Genomic DNA, 10,851 nt, shown 5'->3' on the forward strand with positions numbered 1-10,851 from the left:
AATCCGGTCCCCTCTGTCTGTCTGTCTGTATCCATTTATTTACTTACTTATTTTGACCTTCCCCAGGGACCTCTCCACACCCACGTCTTCAGCAGGCCCCGCCCCAGGCTCTCGTTCTCCTTCTCTGTCAATCTATAACCCTCTTCTCTCTACACTGTTTCCTCCCCTGGCTCAGAACCTGGGAGGTACTGCACCAGAGCCACCCACATCCCAGGAGTAGCAGAAGCAAGCAGTGGCCTTCAGTCTGTGTTCAATATGCAACTCATAGGAATGGCTACTTTCTAGATCCTACGTGGTATTCCCCTATGTGTAATAACAAAACTTGCTCTTAGGTGGGAAGAATTCTGACTTTAAAAAATTCTTTTTTCTTTATTGATTTTAGAGAGAGAGGAAGGGAGAGGGAGAGATAGAGACATCGATGAGAGAGAATATTGATTGGCTGCTTCCCACATGCCCCTGACTGGGGACCTGGCCCACAACCTGGGCATGTGTCCCCACCAGGAATCTAACTGGCAACCTCTTGGTGCATGGGTCGAGGCTCAACCACTGAGCCACACCGGCCGGGCCTGATGTTTTTTAAAAATCCTCACCTGATTATGTTTTTATTGATTTTAGAGAGAAAGGGGTGGGGGACAATGCTTTGTTGCCTCCCATACACACCCCGGCCAGAGATTGAACCCACAACCTAGGCGTGTCCCCTTACTGAGAATCAAACCTGCCACATTCTGGTGTGTGGGGCGATGCTGCGACCAACTGAGCCACCCAGCCAGGGCAGAACCTGGCATTTTAATTCTTTTTCGTTCCTTCCATTCTTTTCTTTAAAAATGCTGTTTCCACTGCCTTATTTAATGTTTTGACTCCCAGATGGGCTGTAACCTTCAGCTTGAAGACCCCGGCCTAGAGCAGCACACCTCAGCCGGCACTGTGCACACAGATCCCCAGGGGCCGGATAAGTGGCAGATTCTGATTCTGCAGGTCTGGGTGGGGCCCACAGTCCTGCATTTCTAACCAGCTTCCGGCTGACATGGACAATGCTGACCTACAGGCCCCACGTTGAACAGGCTGGCTGTCCAGCACAGAGACTGTTCAGCACCATGGACAGGAGCCACACCCACCAACCAACCAACTTTTAAGGTACTCTAAGGCTTTGGCCTCTCTAAAAGGTCTTGTCACCATTGAGGGGGAACTCTCCAGAGGCGGCCTGACCATGCAGGATGACCTTTCTCCCCCTCTCTCCCTCCCTCTCTCTATCTGTCTCTCCCCCTCTCCCTCTGTCTCCCCCTCTCTCTCCCTTTCCCCCCTCTCCCTCTCTCACCCCTCTCCCCCTCTTTCCCTCTATCCTCCCCTCTCTCCCCCTTCTCCTCCCTTCCCTCTCTGTGTCTCTCCCCTACCCTCTCTCTCCCTTCCCTCTCTGTGTCTCTCCCCTCCCCTCTCTCTCCCTCCTCTCTCCCTCCCCCCTCTCCCCTTCCCTCCCCTCCCCTCCCCTCTCCTCCCCTCCCCTGCCCTACCCTCCTCTCCCCTCCCCTCCTCTCCTCTCCTCTCTCTCAGACTTCGGGGCATGGAGTTTAGGGCTGGGGACCCGAGGACCTCTGCTCATAAGAATAGTCCAGCTTTGTCTCACTTCCCTCCTGGTTGCCTGGGTTTGCTCCAGGTCCTGCCTGGTGACTCCCTGTGGCTCCGCCTTTATTTGGGGTCTTCCAGGAAAGGCTCGGAATGCCCCTCCTCCAGACCCTCCTCCTGGTGAATGTCTGTACTGTCACTCAGCTTACATGATAAGGCAACATCTTCCCCTTGGGGCATGTTCCCCTCGCCCTTTGTCCATAACTCTGTTGGAGACCTAAGCATATATTGTTAAAAACACCTCTGTGTTCATATCCTCCCCACATAGGCCAGTCTTTCATGGCCCTGGTCACATTAGGAACACCTGGGGAGCTGCTGAAAAATACTGGTCCCCGGGCCTCACCCCAGACCAACTAAACCAGACTCTCCGGATACGGAGCCTGGGCGACATTACTTTGTAAAGTTCCCTAAGTGCAGGCTGAGGAGTACAGCGTGGTCCGTGAGCTCCATGAGGATGTAGATCCTATCTCATTCACCCTTCCTCCCCTCACCCCGCCCTCCTCCCATTCCTGTCCCTTCTATTTTTACCTCTTTGGGCACGTAGCTCAGCCTTCTCCACTCCCATTAGATGTCTAAGGAATAAGTAGCTGACATAATGAGCTAAGGTTTCCTGAGCACCTACTACATGCCAGGAGCAAAAGGCTGACATTTTCCCTGCTTCCCACCCCGAGCACTCACTGTAGACCTCTACAGTAGACCTTATTTATTGCAGTTGCAGAGGGAGGAACTGAGGCTCAGAAAGCTAAATCACCTAGCCAAGGTCACCCAGCCAGAGGCACAGCCAGAGCCTGAGCTTGATTCAGGGGTGTCCTGGCTGTTCGGAACTGGTACCCCAGGGTGCTCCACCTCCAGTGCCTTTTGTCGAGGGGGACACAAAGTCACAGGTAAACTGAGTTCATTATCTCCACCGTCAACTTTTCTAGAGTTTTAGGGAAAATATAGAGTTCTTATTAATGTTCATACTATTTTAAAAAAATAATAAGACCCCTTATTAATACCTTCTGTTTGCCAGGCACTGTGCTTAGCGATGAATATCCATCCCCTTCATTATCCACTTGAGCTCCATGGCAACACTGGGAGGCAGGCATTATTTCTACTTTGCAGATGGGAACATTGAGACTTAGAGAGGTCAAGTGGCTCTTGCAAGGTCACCCAGTCTGAGAGTGGGAGTCCGATCTGAACCCAGGTTTTCCTGACCACCGCTAAGACAGCCCCCTTCATGGCTCTGCCCATTCTGAGTGGTTATCTTGTTAGAGTCTCGGAGCTCAGCAGAGAAATGGATGGCATGATCAGAGAAAGGCTCGGCTGCAGAGTGGAGGTCGAGGGAGCCGGGGATCGGCCACCCGGGAGATGAGACCATAGTGGGATCTCCACGGACCAGGAGGGCTTCATGTGGAAATTGGAAGCGGCTTGGCCTTGCCTCATTCCCCAGAGCTCCCGGCATTCTGGGTATCCCTCCCGAGAGAGCGAGGGAGGCAAGTCCAAGGCCGGCCCATCGCTCTGCCTGCCCACGGAGGGAAACAGAGGACCCTCTGTTGCTGCCGCTGGAGCTGTGCAGTGATAGATGGAGGGCCATTTGTCGAATCAGGCCATCATTCATGGAGGACAATGGCCCACTGGGACCCGACACATTTGGGGAAGAGCATGAAGCAGACAGAAGCAGGATTATGGGAAACAAAGCCAAAGGAAATTTGTTAGGAGTCTGATTTCCAGAGCCTTGGGGTCGGCAGGAATGGAGCTCTCTCTCAGCGAACGTATTCAGAGCTGGGGCAAGTTCACGGGCTCCCTGGTGTCTGTTACCAGCAAACACTGGGCGTGATTGTGTAGGATTTAGCAGAGGATTATCCTTGTAGAAAGCATTACATGGGGTATATTTTGATAGGGAGGGAGGGCCTGGTGCATGTGATTTACTGGGTTTTCTGGGGAAGCACTGAAGGGGGGAGACCTGGACCTAGAGCTTCCAAATTATCAATTGGGGTTTGCTTGGGCCGGATTCCTGGTCCCTTTGCCCAAGGCCTGGGAGTAAATAAGTCGAATGATTCATTTCACTTGGCTTTGGAATCATATTCTGAAGGTCGAGGACCCCACCCTCCATTCTGTCATCTGTGGGAAAATGAACATCACATGTATGAAAGGGGGCTGACAGGTACAGAAACAGCTGAGGTCAGGGAAGAGTGACGGGGTCCCCTTCCTTGCCTTCTAGTTTTGGGGAGCATCATCAGCTACACAAATAGATTAGTTCTGACCGTGCCGGAGGATGGGGTCTTCTGGGAGACAAAGCGAGTGTGTAGAAGCTTTACTGAATGTAGAAATAGGTGGGCACCCAGTCCCACTGATAGCAACATACACAGCCTCAGTCTAGGCCCGCGGCTGGGAATGAATTTGCTGGCCCTGGCAGAGAATGCTGTGTGGGGTGGGGGCTGGTGCATCTCATTAAGAGAGGAGGACACCCCACTTCAGGATGTGCATGTGGCAGGCAGGTGCTCTCCCCAGGTGCTCTCCCCATCTGTGCCTCCCCGTGCCGGGTGGCAGCCTTCCGACGGAGCGGCGTTGGGACCACTTGCTAACCGAGTCCTTGCCGACTGCCTGGCTCTGTGCTAGGCACTGAGGATGTGAGGGTGAATGAACTCAGAGGTGGTGCTGCTCGGTGGCTAAGGTCACGTTTGCTAGAGGCACACGGCCTGGGTTCAAGCAAGAGCTCTGCACTCGCTGGACCTCGGCGTATTACCTGACCTCTGTGACTCAGGCTCGTCGTCAGGAAAATGGGTGTAGACAGGAGGCGAGCATTCAGTGATTAAGCTCCGTAAGCATTAACCAAGGTCACATCTGGGCAGCATTCACAACACTGCCCAGCACTAGGAAGTGCTATGTCGTGTTTCCTGTTGTTATTGTCGTTATCATCATTTGACATATTTACCGAAACACACTGTATGCCAAGGGAGGTGGCAGTGAACAGGACAGGGCCCCTACCCGCATGCACCCACAGTGTTGAGGAGCCAGCCACAGAAATGACTGCACGGAAGGAAGTGACATGTCCTCTGAGAAAGATTCGGATAGCGTGCTGTGGAGGGTGGTCGGTGGAGAGCTCCCTGCGGGAGGGAGAACTCATCGGGAGTGTTGAGGAGGGGGGACTTACTCCTGCCGTCAGCAGGGTGAGGGTCTGCACTGTCCCTGCCTTGGAGGGCCTTTCCTCCTTGTGAGAGCGTGTGGAGACCTGGAAGGTTCAGAGACTCCCTGGCCCGTGGCCGGGCACACCAGTCCCAGGGAAGACGAGAACACAAACGGGCTGCTTCTCTGCGCATCACGGGACTCTGAGGAAGGAGACGAGGCAGGGGCAAGAATTGCGGGGAAATGCTTCTCACATGGGTGGGCGAGCAGACACCGGAAGGGTTTGGAGTGTTCCAGAAGAGGAACAGCATGAGCAGAACTTCAGAGGCGGGAATGAGCAGCCCCCTCTCGCGAAGGGTCAGCAGACCTGCGTGGAGGCCACCGAGTGCGTGCTGGGACGGGAGGTGGCCGGCTTGATTACGACAGCCCAGGAGGTTGAGCTCAGGTGTCGGGCTTTAGTCTTCAAGAAAGACAGTGGCAGATGGATTTGATTTCCCTCTGAAGAATTTTATGGGCTCATAAAAAACTATATTTGTGGGCTTGTAAAATATTAGCCCAATCGACAAAGTAGGATTAAAAGGTCCCGCGGAGGCCAAGCCCAAGGAAATAAATAGCACACTCTCTGTACTGGAGCCCTCATGCCTCAGTGGCCTCCAGGACGCTGTCCCCAACAGTGCTGAAATGACAATGACAGGGAACGGGGAGACCAGCTTGCAATGTGCCGGACACTGTGCTGGCTACTTGCCCTGTGTCCTGCACGTGGATGTACCCCGGCAGCCCTGTGAGATCTAGGAGGGGGACCCAGAGTCAGAGAGGTTAGGTGAGCTTGGGGCTCCAGGCGCTCTGACTCCCAGCCTCTGCCTCCTCCATCGACCAGCCCAGGGAATTCCACGCACCCTTGATTGTTGGATTCGGCATCTTGTCCGGTTAGAAGCTGGAAATGCTCGGTGTGCAAAGTGAGCAATCAGAATGGATTCTGATGTTAGCTCTGCCATTCACAGAGCCCTATGTCCCATCTTACGGCAGCTTGAGCTCCTGTTGGAGGGTTGAAGTAGTTGATGAACTTCAGGACTTCTGTCTCTAAGTAGCACTCTCCAAACCGAAGTTTTCTATGTGTCACACCTACATGTAAATAATATTTAAAAAATCAAACCTAAAGAAAGCAAAACAGAACCCGGTCCTTCCTACCCACCCCATGGCTGAAGTGCCCGGGGAAGCAGGGGAGGAACTTTGGGATTCTCGTCTGTCTTATGCATTTTATTCATTTTCCCAGGGAGACCCCACAGTAACCTCCCCCTCCTCCCAAGCCCCCAGACCTGTGGTGGTGGCAGGTCCGAAATATCAGAGCTGAGGGTGGGAGTGGGGAAGTTATTTATGCAAAGCTCCACCCCTGGCCGCTCATGTCTGGTGTAAGCAATGGTTGGACCAGATGGGATGACGATGTCTCTTGTGACAGCGAGGACGTAGACAGGCCGGAAAGCACTCTGGAGATGTGTGGATTGGCTTCTAGCCCTGCCTTCTTGCCGTGGACGAACCTTGCTTTTCTCGTTCCACACCTGTGAGTGTGAAAGTAGGTGTAGTGCCTGCGGGGATTGAGTGAGGCCGTGTGTGGGAGTGTCCTGTGTGGAGCCTGGCTCGTGGGAATCCTCAGCAACCACCTGATTGCTCCCTCGTTTGTTCGCAAGAGGGATGATCAAAGGGACCTTGTACTTGTGTTCCAGCTGGTCTTTGATGTTATAGACCAAGTCTCTCTTTGACCCTATCCTGGGGACCATTTGGCATGTTGACTTGATATCAAGATGGTGTTTGGTGAGGTCTCCCCTTACAGTCTTTATTTGCCACCTCCTAATGCCACTCAAGATTGGCTTCCACTGTGCACGGTTCATGGCTTCGCTCAGCAGTGGTTTGTGGAGTATCTCCCGTGCGCCGGCCCTGTGCTGGGCTCTGAGCACACGGAGCTGGAGCTCTGCAGGCTGGAGGGGCAGACACATGCACCAGCAGTGGCGGTCCTGTGTGGCATGTGCTCTGGTTGATGGAGGCGGAGGAAGGAGGCAGGGCAGGTTCCCAGAGGCAGCTATGAGCTGATCCTGAAGGTCGCGTCGAAGGTGGCCAGGTGGAGGTGGGAACAGTGGGGACTGCAGCATTGGGCTGCAGAGACTGTGACACATTCAAGACACCGAGCGGCTCTGTTGGTGTTTTCAGATGAGGAAACCGATGCTCTGAGACCTCGCAAGTTTGCACATCACAAATGCCACCCTTGGCAGGTCTTTTCCCATCCTCTGAACAAAGGTCCCTTCCAGCCCAAATGACCCAAGATTCTCTAAGTCTGTGGCTCAGAGCCTACAAGTCAACATGAAGCACACTTGGATCTCTGTCTGTCTGTCTTCCTATTTATATTTAGAAGCCTATTTCTTCATCTGTTAGGATTGCCTGCATTACCCACGCCGGAAGCGTTTCTGTTTACCTGGATGTGCTGTGAGCACCGCTCAGGGTTATTAATAAAACAAGGCAGCCTGGCAGCAGCGAGCGGTGGGGAGCAGAATTTTATAACCACCGTCTCTGTTGGGGGAACCTTGGTTGCCCTGTGAGAATGCCTACCCTACAGGGCACCGTCTGACCTCCAGGGCCAGCCCTGGAGGGATGGGGTAATGACCCTCTTAGCCTGTGTGGGAAACATTGACCTGTTTCTTTTTTTTTTTTTTATCCTCACCCGAGGACATTTTTCCATTTTTTGTTCAGGTAGAGTGGGGGGGGGGGGGGAGAGGAATAGAGAGAGAGAGAGAAACATCGATGTGAAAGGAACACATCGAGTGGCTGCCACCCGCACAACCGACCAGGGCCGGGGACAAACTGCAACCAAGGTACGCGCCTTTAGCGGGAACCAAACCCGGGTCTTTCAGGACTGCAGGCCGACGCTCCAACCGCTGAGCCAAACCGGCCAGGGCACATTGACCTGTTTCATCTCCTTCCCTATCTGTATACCCTGCGGGCTGCAAACTGATAGCCTTCAGACGTGTTTTGGGGCTCACATCCTGTTTTAAATATTAAGATATTTAATATAAAAACCAGGACACTGCAAAAAACATGGATTTTCATCATCTCTTACAAAGTCAGATTTGGCAACACTGGGCCCTGCTCTACCCCCTCTGGAGAGTCACCCCCAAGTACATGGTTCTCAAGTCCACTACGCGGGACCATGTCACTTCCCTGAGCCTTGGCTTCACACCTTCCTGTGTGGTACTTTCCACAGGTACTAAGTGCACTGCTCCTTTCAGAAGGGCATGAGTGCACGAGTTTGCCACAGTCCCCACCCCTCCTTATTGTCTTACTCCTAAAGGCATTTGGGTTCTCTGCCCTTCAGTGAAACCCGCAGTTCATAGCCTGTCACCTGAGGCATATAACACACACTCACAGGCGGCTGGTGGACCAGGTGCAGAGCACTGGTCACATAACAGGGCCCTTTCCGGTTGGTTCCATTCCCCGTCCTGTGCTCACAGCAGCCTACGGAGGCGGGTGTGGTCGCTCCTGTTTTATAAATGAGGAAACTGAGGCTCAGGGAAGTCAAACAGTGGTCCTGTGTGGTGGGTTTAGAGAATCAAGCACTTGGGAGGTGACCCCGCAAAGTGGGCAGAGCATGGCCCGGAGGCCTCTGCCCCCTCGGGGTCTTCATCTCTTCCTCCATGGAGTCAGGTTCTTAATGTGAGCTTGTGGCTGGGGTAGAGGTTAGCACTTTCTTCCGTGGCGAATATAGGCAATAAAGCACAGGAGCGTGAGCAGTCCCTTGGACTCAGTTACCAGGAGGAATCAGATATAGTTGTTGGAGATACCTCAAAATAGCATTTACAGTCATTACTCCTCTAAGGTTATGAGAATTATTAGACCTGCCTCTAGATCTTGTTACAAAGCTTGGCTTATAAAAGAAATAAAAATATTACTGTATTACAAAGTTATCAAACATTTTGATAACCATTTCAGTACAGTTGGTTTCCACTGTCATCCTACGGATTTTATTTTATGCATTTAGAAACTTTTTTTTTTTTTCCCCTGGGAAAGGATCTGTAAGGTTTCAGAACCCGTCAAAGGGGTCCATGAGACAAAACAGCTACGCCCTTTGTCCCAGGTGTTTCCTAGTTACCTGAACACCGGGGACTTGGGATCCCTGAACATCAGGCCCAGGGGCACTCATTTAGCGCCCCGCCCGCATCGCGTCCCAGCCTGGAGAAGCTTCAGAGACAATTCCCTGGACCCGTGCTGCCTGGTTGGCATTGAGTTACATCAGACCAGTGTCTCCCAATTTGTTGGTGGCTGAAGATGTCCGAGAGGGCTGGGCCAGGGCAGAGGAGCAGGGATGGAGCCCATCTGGGCCTTGGCACCCCTGAGGCCTCCTGCGCTGAGGACTGCGTGTTCGGCTCAGTCTACCGTGCCATCCTGCCACCTAGGGAGCCTGGGTGCTTCTTGTCGTTTTGCAGGGAAGGAAGCCAAGCCGTAGAGAGGGCAAATGCCTGGCTGAAGGTCACACAGCTTGTTAGGGTCCGAGGAGGGATGGAGCCCATCCAGGCTGATGCCCATTTCCTGGGACATGTGACCCATTAGCCTACCTGGGGGCTGCCTCTCCCTGTGACGGTGAATCTTCCGTTAGTCTTTTCCTGCGCTTCCTACTCTGCATGTTTCTTCCGAGCACTCACCTTCTCTTCTTCTCTCCTTCCTTTTCCTCTAGTATTTCTTTTCCTGTAGTATTTCCTCTAGTATTTCTTTTTAATTTTGGAACAGTTCTAATTCTCTCCTATGAGTTCAGTCTTGTCCCTTAGGGAGTTTCGCTGCGGAGTTTTCAGACCCCTTCCACACATTAAAAGAAGGGATGTAAATGAATTGGCTATTTCCTGAAATCTCTATAGTAACCATTGGAGTTTACGTTTCACCTTTGACCCTGAAGCTAGGGGAAAGGTCCAAGCTTTCAGCCTCATCATATTGATTACTCTTTCATCAAATATTGATTGAGCCTTTGTGTCAGGAATCGGGCTGAGCAATGAGGATAATAAGGTGATAACACCGTCTCTGCCCACATGGGACTTCTGTTCAGGCAGACGTTGAATAGGTAGTTCAGGGGTGCGGGGTGTAACGAAAGCAGTGCAGTGGACCACGAGGAGCTGACTGCCTAGGCTGGGTCAGCAAAAGCCTTTCAAAGTATATGCCCCTTAACGTAAAACCTAGAAGGTAAATAGAAACGAGCTGGGGAAGTCCTAGACATCAGGACAGCATGTGCAAAGGCCCTGAGGACAGTATGTGTGTTGATATAGGAGATAGACGAGAAGAAGAAAAGAAGCAGACAGTGAGATTAGAGGGATAGAGGGGGCCCAAAGATGAAGACTGTACAAACTAGGTTGAGGGTTTGAATATATCTTGAGGACAGTGGGAAGCCACAGAATTTCCAACTGAAGAAAGACATGATCAGATAGAACCTTTTAAGCCCAGGCTTAATGCAGGAGAAGACTCAGAGGGGTGAGAGGTGAAATAGGGAAACTTGCTCAGAGAGTCTTGTAACAGCAGCCACGAGAGGAGATGGTGTTTTGGACTAAGGTGTTATCTGATTGGTAAGGACCTGGGATGGATCTGCGAGCTCTTTATGAGGTGGATCAGTGACTCAGGAGAAGGAAAAAGTTGAGCCCAGAAAGACTACCTTCTTCCTGTCTCCCGGGTGTCTGTAGGCAGCTGAGAGCGTGACCTCACCCTGGCGGGACAGGCAGCTCTCCACGGCTGCCCCTTTGGTGCTCCATGTCTTCATCGCTTGGTGCCCGAAGTTGTGGGCAAGTCTGAGCAGATACAGACAGAAAGGTGCAGCAAGCAGCACTGTCCAGCTCATCTCACTCTGCGTCACTCCGCTCTTCTTTTTCGAGCCTGACATGTAAACCTGACTTCTGTGCTCGCTGCCATCCCCCCGTCTGTGATTCAGTTACCCAGATAAAAACGTAACAATGAGATATGAGAAGCGTAGGATCAAGAACAGAGGCGACATGCGAAACGTTTAACAACCTGGACTGCAGGTGCACAGGCCTCTGTCATAACGCCGCAGGGGAGTTGGGGGCCTTCTGGATTGTGGGAAGGGTTGCAGGGTCCTGGGGAGGA

Source organism: Molossus molossus, unplaced genomic scaffold, assembly GCF_014108415.1.
Source record: "Molossus molossus isolate mMolMol1 unplaced genomic scaffold, mMolMol1.p scaffold_m16_p_13, whole genome shotgun sequence".
Lineage (NCBI taxonomy): Eukaryota > Metazoa > Chordata > Mammalia > Chiroptera > Molossidae > Molossus > Molossus molossus.